The sequence below is a fragment of the Chiloscyllium plagiosum genome, unplaced genomic scaffold (genome assembly GCF_037043375.1).
Source record: "Chiloscyllium plagiosum isolate Xiang-an unplaced genomic scaffold, Cpla_swu_hap1 HiC_scaffold_13, whole genome shotgun sequence".
In the NCBI taxonomy this organism is placed as follows: domain Eukaryota; kingdom Metazoa; phylum Chordata; class Chondrichthyes; order Orectolobiformes; family Hemiscylliidae; genus Chiloscyllium; species Chiloscyllium plagiosum.
Genome location: NW_028270151.1, coordinates 120534364 through 120549753, shown reverse-complemented (window position 1 = coordinate 120549753; position 15390 = coordinate 120534364).

Sequence of the window (15390 nt, the reverse complement as noted above, 5' to 3'; positions counted from 1 at the left end):
TTGATTGTTTTCGGTATTCACTTTGTTTCGCGACATCTGTCTTCTGGTCGACCAGGGACAACTTGAATTTGCGTCTGCATTGAATAAGATTTCGCTCTTTCTTTCGAGGAGCAAACCTGTGCATTATGTACCACTTATCATGCTGATGGCTAAGAAGTTCAAAATGAATTACGGTTTATGGATCATGAGCAAGAATGAAGTGATCCACTTGCGAACAGATGTCACCACGCCCTATTCCTACATCGGGCCTGAACGGTCCATTGTCATAGTTTGCAGACAGGAAATGTCTAAGTGACTAGTCCTTTGTTCAGTTTGATTTGATACCAATGGTAGTGCTGTTTTGGTGCAGAAATGTGTCAACATCTCTGACGTTAGAATCAAAATTTAAGTCACATCTACTCCATGGAGTGTCTTCTCATATCGGAACATGCTGACATGAAAACATCGAACTCTGATAGCAAAGGTTTTCTCATTAAACTGGGAGTATGTTTAACTAAGCAATTCAGACAGCCAGGATGAATAATTGGCATTTGGTTCTTCAAGCTGAGCTCTCCACACCAACTGCTCCAACGAAAGCCGTGGATAAATTCCCCATCGATTATTTTGGTCAATTTTAGCCTCAACAACAACCTATTGTTCTGAACAATGCTACACCACAAGCAAAGGGCTAAGTCTGATTTTCATCGTTAATTTTCAATTTCAGTTCTTAATGCACAGTTTCTTACGAATGTGGACAGCAGAAGACAGTTAACATTCCATTTCTAGTATTTCCAGAAAATTTCTACTCCGCTGATATCGCCTTGCCTTTTCACATCGCAAGCCAGGAACCTGGATCAGTCGAGTTCCTTTTCACACACGGAGTTCCTTTTTTCTAATTCATTGACTGCTGATATAATAGATTATTGGCCTTGAGAGTCAGCTGTAAATTAGGTTGAACTTTCTCAGCTTGACTTTCAACTGATCCTAAAAAAAAATTCATCACCTGCAGGTAAATGTATTGCATTGCTTCTTGTTTTGCTGAATTCCACCCCCCGAACATCCAAATTTCACGATAGTTCGACAAATGTGTTGAAACTGATTCATGTTGGATGTTGGTGGCTTTTTGTGTCTCGACATATAATTTATACAATTAGATGACTGGGTCAGTCTTGAAATTACTTCGGATTCTTCACAGTTGAAAATTTACTTTCGATTGAATGCAAAGCTCAAGCTCCACGAAATCCAAATCCTGCAAAGGAATTAATGATTTTTAAAAGATTCTACGCTCTGAACAGGATTCGAACCTGCGCAGGGTGACCCCATTGGATTTTAAATCCAACGCCTTAACGTCTCGGACATCACAACTGCAGCACGGGTGCCACTTTTCACAGTAAAACAACTGAAAGATTTCGCCAAACCCTTTGCAGAGACCCAGACGAACGTTACCTTAGCAGATTGACAGGCTTTCACCGCAAACTAGATTCGGACACAGCTGAAGTTGTGGGAATGATTCTTCATCGAACTATAGAGTCACGGATGTACACCACGAAGAGAGGATCATTGTCTAACTGCTTCCGATCGATTTTGAATCAATTGCTCATCATCTGGTGCCAAATTAGATATGCTGATGTGTTTTAATATTCATCGAAATATGGTATTAGAAAAATTGATGCTAAGTCCATAAACATTAGCTACATTCGTAAAAAAAAATCGGAATTAGAAAGAATGCAGAACCAATTTACAGGAATGGATCCAGCAACTAATCCGTATGTTCTGACATCAGGTAATGAACTTGTGAGCACAAGAGAGGAAGATTAACCGAAGATTTGGAACTTGAAATCGTCTTGACGGAATTATTTGCAAAGTTTTTGCGGCTGTTCTAGAGTCATCAAGTCGTTGAACAATACAACACGGAAAGTGGTCCTTCTTTCCAACTTGACCATGGTGGACAGATATCCTAAATTAATAGGTCCCATTTGCCAACATTTGGCTCACATCCCTCGAAACCTTGTTACTCATATATCCATCCAGATGCCATTCAATGTTACAGTTGTACCAGACTCCATCAATTTCTCTGGCATCTCATTCTGGACACGTCAGAAAAAGTTGCCCCTGACGTCCCTTTTAAATCCTTCCCCACTAATTTTAAACCGATGTTTTCTAAATTTTGACTTCCTCACCTGCCGGAAAATACCTTGACGAGTCAACCTATCCATGTCCCTCATGATCTAATAAATAGCAACGATTTGACTTTATCATACTTGTCAGGAGGGAAATGTGTGGAGATTATTTGTCGAAGGTTTGATGTAGAAAGTATGATGTACAGATTTTTAGAAATGCATCTTGGAGAAGTTTTTAATAAGTCATTGAAGTCTAGTAGCCGTTGCAGAAGTCTGCTGTGAAAGCTGCAGAAGGATTTCAGGGCACGAGACCGAAGCATTATTTCCAATGTGTGGTGGCTCAGTTCGACCGCACTTGGACTACAGTATGAGGAATTATAATCCTCAATTTAGGAAAGATGCTAATGCCATATGAGGAATACCACGAATGGTGATTAGCTTGATATCATGAATGGACGTCAGTCCTCTGAATTGAAATTGGGCAAATCCCGCCTTTTCTTAACAGTTTCAAAACAAGAGAGGTAATCTCATTGAGAGTTGCAAAATATTTGAAGAGATAAACAGGGTGGTGCAATTAAATTTTGTTCCCTCATTGGTGAATCTAGAAGCAGGAGAGGACAATTTTAAAATGAAGCATTGTGATTTATGACCAGGATGAGAACTATTGATTTTTGTCTTCGCCTTGAGAAGTCTCGCTGTTCAGCACTACAGTGAGCCTTGGATATTTGGTCTTTGAATGCATCACTATCAGCCTGACCCCACACACTTCCTGCCTTAATATCAGCGTGAACCCGTCAAACTTACTGCATCACTATCCATCTGGCGCCCTCACATTTACTGCGCCACTTTCACTTCGAGACCCTCCTTTTGACTGCGTCACTATCAGCCTGACTGCCAAACACTTACTTTGTCACGATCAGTCACGCCCTTACACTTCCTATGTTACTATCACCCTGACTCCTTACACTTACTGTGTCACTATCAGCCTGACTCCATCACACTTATTATGTAAGTATCAGACTGACGCCTCACACTTACCGTGTCACTACAACACTGCCTCCTCAAACTTACTATGTCACTATCTCCTTGACCCTCTCACATTTACTGCACCACAATCACACTGACCACCTCACACCTACTGCTTCACTATGAGCTTCAACACTCACACTTACAGCGTCACTACCAACCTGACTCACTCACACTTATCACCGGACAATCAACATTACTCTCTCAAATTTATTTCATCATTATTAGGCGGAGGCACTCAAACTGACAGCGTCACTAACAGCCTGACCCCCTCATGCTTACTGCGTTGCTATCTCTCTGATCCCCTCAGAATTACTGCGTCACAACCACTCTGATCCCCTCATACTTAATGCGTCACTATCCCTCTGGCACCCTCATACTTCCTGCATCACTCACTCCCTGACACATGCGCACCTACTGCATCCCTATCAAAAAAAACCCCACTCACTAACGGCGTCACTCTCTCTCTAACCTGCTCACACCTTGACACTCTCTCACTTCGTGCATCAATATTCGCCTAACCCCCTGATGCTTACTGCATCACTACCAGCCTGATCGCTTCAAAAGTACTGTGTCACTATCAGACTGACCCACTCATACTTACAGCATCACTATCACCTTAACCCCCAAACTTAATGCGTCCAGATCACCCTGAACCTTTCACTCTTCTTGCGTCACCTTCAGCCACACCCTGCACACTATCACTCTGACCTCTCATACTTGCTGCATCACTATAACTATATCACACCGTGTGCGTCACTATCACCCTGACAACGCATACTCACTGCACCACTATTATCCTGACTCCATCACAATTAGTATATCATTATCAGCCTGACCCCTTATACTTACTGTGTCAGTATCAACCTGTCCCCTCACATTTCTTGTGTCACCCTCAATCTGATACCCTCAAAGTGTCTGCGTCACTGTCACCCTGAATACGTCACACTTACCGCATGGGTGTCTACCTGAAACCTCACACTTATTGCGTCACTATCATCCTGAGCGCTTCACACTTACTGCCTCACTAGCACACCAACACTCTCACCTTTACTGCGTCACTATCGGCCTGACACCTCACACGTACTGCATCACTATTAGCCTGACCCGCTCACACGTTTTGCGTCACTACTACCCTGACACCCTCACAATTGCTATGTCGCTATCAGCCTGAGCCCCTCACTATCACGCTGACCAAGCTCACAATTACAGCATCACTATTAACCTGACCCCCTCACACTTTCTCTGTCATTATCACCCTGACCCTCTCACACGTAATGCGTCACTGTCACACTGAGACACTCACATTTTCTGCGTCGTTATCAGCCGGACCCGCCGGCACACAGCGTCACTATCAACCTGGCCCCTCACACTTGCATGCCTCAATATCAGCGTGAACCCCTCACACTTACTGCATTAATGTCCATCTGCCAACCTCATACTTACTGCACCAGTTTCACCTTGACATCCTCATTTTTACTGTGTCACCATCAGCCAGACATCCACACACATATTGTGTCACTATCAGTGACGCCCTCGCACTTCCTATGTTAATATCACCCTTACTCCTAAAACCTCTGCGTCACTATCAGCCTGACTCCATCACACGTTTTGTGTCAGTGTCAGACTGACGCCTCACGCTTACCCTGCTACTAAAACTCTGCTCCATCACACTGACTGCGTCACTATCAGCCTGACCCCTCAGACGTACTGCGTCACCATCACCCTGACCCACTCACACTTTTTGTATCAGTTTTAGTCTGACGCCTCGCACTTACTGTGTAACTAAAACTCTCCCCCGTCACACTGACTGTGTCACTATCAGCCTGACCCCTTCATACTTACTGCGTCAATAGCAGTCTGACCCCTCAGACGTACTGCGTCACTCTCACTCTGATTCTCTCATTTACTGCGTCACTCTCACCCTGACCTCCTCACATTTACTGCATCACTATCACCCTGACCCACTCACACAGTCTTTGCCATTTTCACCTTGCCGGCCTTATTTTTACTGCGACACCATCAGACTAACCGCCACAAACATATTGCATCACTTTCAGTCACGCCCTCATACTTCCCATGTTACTATTACCCTGAATCTTTACACTTATTGTGTCACTATCAGTCTGACCCCTCACACTTACTGTGTCACTATCAGCCTGACTCCATCACATTTATTGTGTCAGTATCAGACTGACGCCTCACAATTATCTTGTCACTAAAACAATGCCCCGTCACATTGACTGTGTCACTATCAGCCTGACCCCCTCACAGTTACTGCTTCACTATCGCAATGCTCCTCTCTCACTTACGACGTCATTTACACCCTGACACCCCACACTTGCTGCGGCACTATCACACTGAGGGCCTTACACTTAGTGTCACTGTCATCCTGACCCCTTACACTTATTGCATCATTATCACATTGGTATCTCACACCCACTGTGTCACGATAATCCTGAACCGCTTACACCTATTGCGTCACTATCACTTTGATCCCAACACACTAACTGCATCAATATCAGCCTGACTATCTCACACATACTGCGCCACTACCCGGCTGACTCCCTCACATATACTGCGTCACTATCAGACTTACCCACTCATGCTTACTGCGTCACTATCACCCTGACTCCCCACTCTTACTGCGTCAAGATCATTGTGCTCCCATACACTTACAGCATAACTATCATCCTGATAACGTCACACTTACTGCGCCAAGATCAGCATGATCCCCTCAAACGTAATGCATCACTATCAGCTTCAACACTCACATTTACTACGTCACTTCTAGCACTACCCCTGCACACTTACTACATCCCGATCCGTCTTAGCCCCTCGCATTTACTTCAATACTATCAGCCTGAGACACTCACACTTACAGTTTACTACAACCTGGCCCTGTGAGTGCATCTACATCACTGTCACCCAGACCCCTTGCCCATACTGCGTCACTATAAGCCTGGCCCCTCAAATGTTCTGCGTCACTATCACAATGACATCTCACACTCATGGCGTCGCTATCACCCTGACCCCTCACAATTACTGCATCAGTACAAACTGACCCCCTGAAAGCATCTGCGTCACTGTCACCCTGACCCCATCACACTTGCCATGTCACCATCACAATGACCCATTCACACAGTCTGCTTCACTGTCATCCTGACACCTCACACTCACTGGATCACTACTATCCTCCCCCTCATGCTGACCTGTCACTATCATCCAGAGCCGCTCACACTTATTGCGTTCCTACCACTCTGCTCCCAACACACTTACTGTATCACTATCAGCCTGACACTCGCACACTTCCCGCATCACTCTCAGTCTGACTCTTCACATTTCCTGCATCACTATCACCCTGTCACTTAACAATTACTGGCGAGTATTAGCCTGACGTCCTCAACTTACTGCGTCAATATCATCCTGAACACTCACACTTACTCCGTCACCATCACGCTGACCCCCTCACACTCACTGCGTCACTATCACCCTGTCCCCTCTCATTTCCTGCATTAGGGTCACTCTGACTCACAGACACTTACTGCATCACTATCAGGCTGGCCCCTCACACATACTGTGACACTATCAGCTGCTTCCACCACACTTGCTGCGTCTCTATCAGCCTGACCCCTTCACACCTACTGCTTCACTATCAGACTGACCCCGCATCCCTAACAGCCTGATAACTCACACTTACTGCGTCACTGTTCCCCTAACACCTCACTTTTATTGGCCACTGTCAGACTGACGCTCTCAACTTACTGTGTCACTACCAGCCTGAACGCACACACTTAATCCTTCACTATCACCCTGACTGTCTCACACTCACTGCGTCAGTCTCTGCCTGACCCCATCACACTTACTGCGTCACTATCATCCTGTCCCCTCCCACTTTATGCGTCAGAATCAGCCTGACACAGTAACACTTTCTGCATCACTATCAGCCTGATCTCCTTCCAATTACTGCGTCACTAACAGCCTGACAACTCACTCTTACTGCGTCACTGTCACACTGACCCCTCACACGAAGTGCTTCACTATCACCCTCACCACCTCACACTTACTGCGTCACTATCGGTCCGATCCCACAGACTTACTGCATCACTATCACTCTGACCCCCCTCACTGCTCAACTATCGGCCTGATCCACTCACACAGTCTGCGTCACTACCACGTTGACACCTCACCCTTATTGTGTCACTATTATCCTCACTCCATCACACTTATTGAGTCACTGTCAGCCTGATCCACTGTAGTGGAAAATGATCATTTATTGTGAAATCTGTGAAACCATGGTTGAAACAAAGAAGTATGGACCTAACTTTGCAAAAAGACAGAATAAATGGATAGTTCAACCTATTTTACAGCTGACTCTCAAGACCAATAAATAAGCCAGATTTCTGGCTTGAGGTGTGATAAGGCAAGGCGATATATAATATAAAGGGAATATGTGAAAACCGTCAGGCGTCCATTTTATGAGGCGTCTTGCAAATGTGTCGGGTCCACTCTGCAAATTTCAAAAATAAACTTTTTCTTTGCTCTTGGTAGCATTTGCGTTGAGTCGATTGAATTTCCACGGCAGGAAACTAGGGGGCTCGCCTGGGACCCTGCGACTGGGTAAGATTTTGAAGATTCCCAGGAGGTGTACGCGCCACTGCCTTGAAGGTCTTTCACTTCATCTCGAGCGCTGAATTGGCCCCTTTGCGTGAGAGGACTGGGAATAGGTGAATCGCCCGAGAGTCGCGTTCCGAATCGAATAGGGTCGGGGTAAGAGTTGTGGCGAAAGGAATCCGACATAGAGACTCGTTCGAAGAGAATAAATGAACCAGGAAGAGGGACCAGTGAACTCTCGCGCGGTATTCGAGTAAAACTCAAGGGAAAGGATTGCCGTCTCTCAAGAGTTTAAGAGACAGCAAGATTAACGGTGGTTTGAGACTTGGAGCCACCATGGGCAGCGTTGGAGTCGCCAAAGCTGTACCGGTTACGTGGGTTCTTGGTTTGTGAAAACCAAGGCAATGAGGCGGTCGCGCCCAATGAGAGGGGACCTCCGGAGGTAAACGCAAGTTATATTGGCAAAGAGAAGATTATGGCATCGTGTGAGTGAGTGAGAGAGAGAGAGAGAGAGAGAGAGAGAGAGAGAGAGATACAAGCAGAGAGACAGACAGAGAGAGATAAACACTTTTCCAATATCCATGAAAATCGGCTCCAGCCAGAGCGAACAAAAATAGGGTCGACAGACAACTCGGAATGGTCAAGAAAAAATACAATATATGCTAAATAATTATGGCCCAGTTTCTGTAAAGCAGTTAAAAATGTCAATAAAAGAATGTGATTTTCTGGAGGAAGGAAGTTTTAGTAACATGCTGTTGCAAGTGCTGAGGTCACTGTTGGAGGAGAGAGAGACGGAGAAACTGAAAGTAAAATATAACCTGTGAATTGGAGTGCTTATAACATGTTGAAGGCTGAGCCTGATTTCAGGTAAAGAAAATCTCTCATCAAAGATAGATCAAGTACACGTACAAACACCAGCGCACATGCACACACACACGGAAAACAACCTAATAAAGCTGTACAGTGTCTTAAGACTGGATCAGATCCTGACCTTAATGAGTGCCCTCGAAGAGCTAGAGCCCCCTGCGAGATGCACTTCGCGAAGATTCCAAGTCAACGGTCGCCGCCTTCAGGGTCTGCTGAATCACCAATAGCATATCGTACCCACAATCAATTGAAGCAAGAATCCCTAAAGAAGTCGAGACAACGTCCCAGTACCTTAAGCGCCTCACGAAAGTCGATAACGTCTATTGTTGACTGATACCACCCAAGGACAAAACGACGGCAGAGATCACACTGTATGAGGCACGCGTGAGGAGCAGCTTCATCAATGGAATGAAGTACGAAACAACAAAATGGGTAATAATATACATGTATTACCTGGGACCCGGGAAAGCTGGATTAGATAGAACAATACGTGGTACATGCTGAAAAATCGCTGGCTCAAGAGAACCATAACCAGAAATTAAAGATGGAACACCAATCACATAAACTTCAGCTTATTATGATGCAATTGGTCGTTCAGCTGTTGGAGGGAGGAACTACGGGAAAAGAGAGAGGCACAGGTGGAGTTCGCAAAAGAGGAAGGGATTGCGGAAGTGCACTTGCAGAGATAGCATGCTAAATTGCCCATAGTGTTAGGTGTTAGGTAAATGTATGAGTGGGTTGCGCTTCGGCTGGTGTGTGTGGACTTGTTGGGCCGAAAAGCCTATTTCCACACTGTAAGTAATCTAATCTAATCAGGATGGCAGGTTTAATATGGGCAGGTGGCGAGAAAGGGTACCACCACTCCCCCGGGGAGAAAGAGGTGCTGCTACACCGCGATACTGTCCACCAACACAACAGTATTCGCCCTAAAAGGCAGCAATCGCCGAACTCTAAGGGGCATCCCTCTGCATTGGAATGGGTACACACTCGCAGAACATCTTCGCATATGGTGATTTCGCAAATGAGACGGAGGAAGGCCTAGCACTCATTAACACTGAGTTAATGGCGGTTAGGAAGCAGTGACACAAAATCGATTAGTACTAGACATCCTGATGGCCGAGAGAGGGTGCGTCTGCAAAATGTTAGGTACCTCATGCTGTACTAATGTTCCTGATGAGTCCCAAAATATTATTGGTTTAATAAATGGTATGGAGGCAGCTATATGACCGCCTACACGAGCCAATGACTCCTGCTCCCGATGGCTCACATCCCTTATGGAGGATGGGGGTAATGGACCCATATCGTTCTACCAGTTGTAGGACTGGTCTTATTCATACTGCTTTGAATAAGCCCCTAGTTGTGTACCTGCCTACACCACTTGCTTATGAATGCAGTAGGATACGAAATGTTAAACTATCCGTGGCCCCAAAGAAGGGAGATCCGATTGCTTGTCCGCACCCTACAGCGACGTTGACGAATGTGACTTGTGAAGATGGGCTGTGTATCGGGCAAAACAGGGATGTGGGAAAACCACCACAAAGCTTTGTTAGAGTTAGGTGGTGTCTGAGGAAATGCCTGGTGTTCATCAATTATTTTTGATGTATAGCTATCTGGCTTTTTTTTTTTGGTTGTTGACAAAAATTTGGAAAATGTAATGGAAAATTAACAAAATTAACCTTTACCGTGAAATCTGTCAGAGAATGTTTTGCAAAATGTAATACTTCGCTGAAATATGCAAATACTTTGCTTAATTCTGCGTCGAAGAGTCAACTTGTCTTTGTGGAACTTTGCAAACATTTCACCTGGCCTTGCGAGCAGCCGAGTTCAGAAAAAAGCTTCGGAAAACATAAAGACAATTATATCCAAGGCATGGGAATGAGAAAATATGAGCTCGAATGTTTCCCAACACTTGTTTTTGAGCATGTGATAAGAATAGTATAACACGAATATGTGAAGTTTGTTCACAGCCCTTACATAAGGGACTTTTGCCAATTATATTGGCCGCCCTGCATGCAGAGGTTGAAAAATAAAGCCTTTCCTTTGCTCTTGCTAGCAGGTGATTCGAGTCGATTAAATTTCCACGGCAGGTGTCAGGGTGTCAGGCAGTGGGAGAATTGTTGGGTATCAGTAAATGGGAGAATTGTTGGGTATCAGTAAATGGGAGAATTGTTGGGTATCAGTAAATGGGAGAATTGTTGGGTATCAGTAAATGGGAGAATTGTTGGGTATCAGTAAATGGGAGAATTGTTGGGTATCAGTATATGGGAGAATTGTTGGGTATAAGTAAATGGGAGAATTGTTGGGTATCAGTAAATGGGGGAATTGTTGGGTATCAGTAAATGGGAGAATTGTTGGGTATCAGTAAATGGGGGAATTGTTGCACAGTGCCATTACATTGGAAAATTAGTACAAATTGCCTGTTCATTAAAGAATTTGAGCAGAACACCTCTAATTGGAAGAATAGGGGCAGGGAATCATTGAGAAGGAACAATTTTGCAAGCAGCAGTAAAGTCGAGATTCGAGTCCGCCCACCAAGAAATGGAAAAAAAAAACTTAAGAGCAGGGAAGCCATACGTGGAGGAAGTGTATCAGGAAACAACGCAATGAGACAATTGACGCAGGCCATCAATAATGGGAGATTTGGTGCCGATGTCACGAAAGTAGAGAATTGGTGGAAGACGTGGGAGAACTGGTGCTGAATAATATTAAATGTGGTGGAGGTGCAGTTGCTGACGAAAAGAAGATTCGTGCAGGATTCGAAAATGGTGGAATGGTGCACGGAAGTGAAGCTGTATTTGGGACAATTGTTGCACGAACCACAAAATGGAAAAAATGCACAGTGGAACTTTAACAGCGAATTGGGGTATGGCACCACTATCTCAGACAGTCAGAGTGGCGTTCCCAAGACTGGGAAAAGTTGGTTTGGGTATCAATGAACATGAGAATTGTTTGAGGGCAATATTGAATTCGAGAATTGGTGTTGGGTGCTTAAAGCATGCAGATTTGGAACAGAGCATATTTAAATGGGAGAACACGGGCAGGAAACAGTAAGTCGGAGAAATGTTGTAAAGTGCAGGAAAGTGGCCATTCGATGCAGGGCGACATGAATGAAAAACTTTGAGCAGTAAACCATTACGTGGAAGACGTATGTCAGGAAACAGCAAAATAGGAGAGTTGAGGCAAGGCAATACTCAGTGGGAGAGTTTCTTCAGTTCATGACAAAAGAACGGGTTCGTGCAGAATTGGCAATTTGAGAATTTGATGCAGTAAACACCAAAATTGGAGAATTACAGAAGTGGACCACAGCAGGGAAGATTCATTGCACCTACCTAGTTAATGGAAGAAGTGGTGCGGAGTGGACCTAAATTAGATATTTGGTGCAAGTCACCATTAAAATTTAGAATTAGAGTAGGGCACTCCTAAATGCGAGATTTGAACTCGGGCATCAGAATATGAGAGAATCATACTGGGATATGAGGAAATGGCAGAATTAGAATCGTTATATGAAAAAGCAGGAGAATTTAGTGTCGGAGTATGAGGAAATGGGAGAATAAATATAGGGGTATGAGTAAATGGAGCTGCAACAAGATCTCACGGCTCTTAAACTCAATCCCCTTGTTAATGAAAGCCAAAACACCATATGCTTTCTTAACAACCCTGTCCACCTGGGTGGTAATTTTAAGGGATCTATGTACCTGCACACCAAGATCCCGCTGTTCCTCCAAACTGCCAAGAATGCTGCCTTTAGTCTTGTACTTAACTTTCACGTTCGATCTTCCAAAATACATCACCTCGCATTTATCCAGTTTGAATTCCATCGACCACCTCTCAGCCCATCTCTGCATCCTGGCAATGTCATGCTGCAGAGCTGAAAATGTGTTGCTGGAAAAGCGCAGCAGGTCAGGCAGCATCCATGGAACAGGAGAATCGACGTTTCGGGCATAAGCCCTTCTTCAGCCCTTCAGCCCTTCTTTCGGGCTTATGCCCTTCTTCCTGAAGAGGGGCTTATGCCCGAAACGTCGATTCTCCTGTTCCCTGGATGCTGCCTAACCTGCTGCGCTTTTCCAACAACACATTTTCAGCTCTGATTTCCAGCATCTGCAGACCTCACTTTCTCCTCAATGTCATGCTGCAGCCTGCAACAGTCCTGTATACTGTCAATGATACCTCTAACCTTTGTGTCCTCTGCAAACTTGCTAACCCATTCTTCAATCTCCACATCCAAGTCATTAATAAAAATTCAAAGAGTAGAGGCCCAAGACCAGAGCCCGTGGAACACCATTCACGACTGTCTTCCAGGAAGTATATTTTCCTTCCACTACCACTCGCTGTCTTCTGGCGACCAGCCAATTCTATATCCAGACAACTAAATTTCCCTGTATCCCATTCCTCCTGACCTTCTGAACGAGCATACCATGAGGAATCTTATCAAATGCCTTGCTGAAGTCCAGATACACAACATCCACCGCTCGACCGTATTCAACTTTTCTCGTAACATCCTCAAAGAACTCAATAAGATTTGTGAGGCATGACCTGCCCCTCACAAAGCCGTGCTGACTGCATTTATTCAAGCCATGCTCTTCCAGATGGTCATAAATCCTATCCCGCAGAATCCTTTCCAACACCTTGCAGATGACAGACGTGAGACTAACTGGTCTGTAATTTCCGGGGATTTCTCTATTTCCTTTCTTGAAGAGAGGAATTACATTTGCCACCCTCCAGTCCTCAGGTACGAATCCGGTGGAGAGCGAGGATGCAAAGATCTTCGCAAGCGGCGAAGCAATCACATTTCTCGCTTCCCAAAGCAGCCGAGGACAAATCTGGTCTGGCCCTGGCGACTTGTTAATATTATTGTTTGTCGAAATTTTCAACACATCAGCTTCCTCAATCTATCTGTTGCAGCATGATTACCTGCTCCTCAATGGTTTCATTCACTACAAAGTCCTTTTCTTTCGTAAAGACAGAAGCAAAAAACTCACTTAGGCCTTTCCCTACCTCCTCAGACTCCATACACAGGTTACCTATGCTATCCTTGATTGGCCCTACTCTTTCTTTGATCATTCTCTTATTCCTCACACATGTGTAAAATGTCTTTGGATTCTCCCTAATCCTTCCTGCCAAGCCTTTTTCCTGCCCCCTCCTGGCTCTCCTCAGACCATTTTTGAGCTCCTTCCTCGCCTGCCTGTAATCGTCTAGAGCTGAGCAAGACCCTTGCTTCCTTCACCTTACGTAAGTTGCCTTCTTTCTTTTGACGAGAAGCTCCTCCGCTCTCGTCACCCAAGGTTCCTTTATCTTACCCTTTCTTGCCTGTCTCAGAGGAACACATTTATGCATCACTCGCACCAACCTCTCCATATGTCGATAGTGGCCTTTCCATGGAGCAATTGCTCCCAGTCCATGCTTCGCAACGCAGTATGATAGTATCATAGTTTCCTTTTCCCCAACTAAATATCCTTCCATTGTGCCTGCTTCTCTCCTTCTCCATTGCTGTGTAGAATATGAGGCAGTTGTGGTCACTATCACCAAAATGCTCTCCCACCACAAGATCTGACACCTGCCCCAGCTCATTGCCGAGCACCAAATCCATAATGGTCTCTCCCCTCGTCGGCCTGTCAACGTACTGAGTTAGTAAACCCTCCTGAACACACCTTACAAACCATATGCTGGAAGGAGGTTCTAATCAATATTGGGAAAGTTAGTCACCCATTACAACTACCCTATTCCATTCACACTTTTCCAAAATCTGCTGACTGATGCTTTCTTCAATCTCCCTGCTTCTATTGGGGAGCCTGTATTTAACCCCTAATGAGGTGATTGCTGCCTTACTGTTCCTAATTTCCACCCATACTGACTCAGCAGGCAGACCTTCCTCTATAAAGTTAACTTCTGTAGCTGTGATACCCTCTCTGATTAACAGTGCTACACCCGCTCCTCTTTTTACCTCCTCCTTATTATTTTTAAATGTTCTAAACCCTGGAACATCCAGCAACCATTCCTGCCCCTGAGAAACCCATGTCTCTGTTATGGCCACAACATCTTAGCTCTAAGCTCATCACTTTTATTTACATTTTCCCAGTATTACCGAGCACAGTGACTCCGTTCTGGGGGAGGGGCGGGAACGGGAAATGGCGTCTCAGTGGTTAGCACGGCTGATTCTCAGTACCAGGGACCCGGTTTGGGGGGAGTGAGAGGGGGGCATGGTGTCTCAGTGGTTAGCACGGCTGTCTCACAGTACCAGGGACCCGGTTGGAAGGATGGGGGTGGGGAATTGAGACATGGTGTCTCAGTGGTTAACACAGCTGTCTCAAAGTACCAGGCACCCGGTTTGGGGGGAGGGGAGGCGGGCATGGTGTCTCAGTGGTTAGCACGGCTATTCCACAGTATGAGGGATCCGGTTTGAGGGGGAGGGGGAGAGGGGTGCATGGTGTCTCAGTGGTTAGCACGGCTGTCTCAAAGTACCAGGGACCCGGTTTGGGGGGATGTGGATGGGGAGGGGGGCATGGTGTCTCAGTGGTGAGCACGGTTGACTCACAGTACAGGGACCTGTTTTTGGGGAAGGGGGGCCTGGTGTCTCAGTGGTTAGCACGGCTGTCTACACAGTACCAGGGACCCGGTTTTGGGGGAGGGGGAAGGGTGCTTGGTGTCTCAGTTCATAACACGGCTGACTCACAGTACTAGGGACCAGGCTTGGGGGGGATGGGGAGGGGGCATTGTGTCTCAGTGGTTAACACGGCTGTCTTACAGTACCTGGCACACGGTGTGGGGGAGAGGAGGTGGGGGCCAT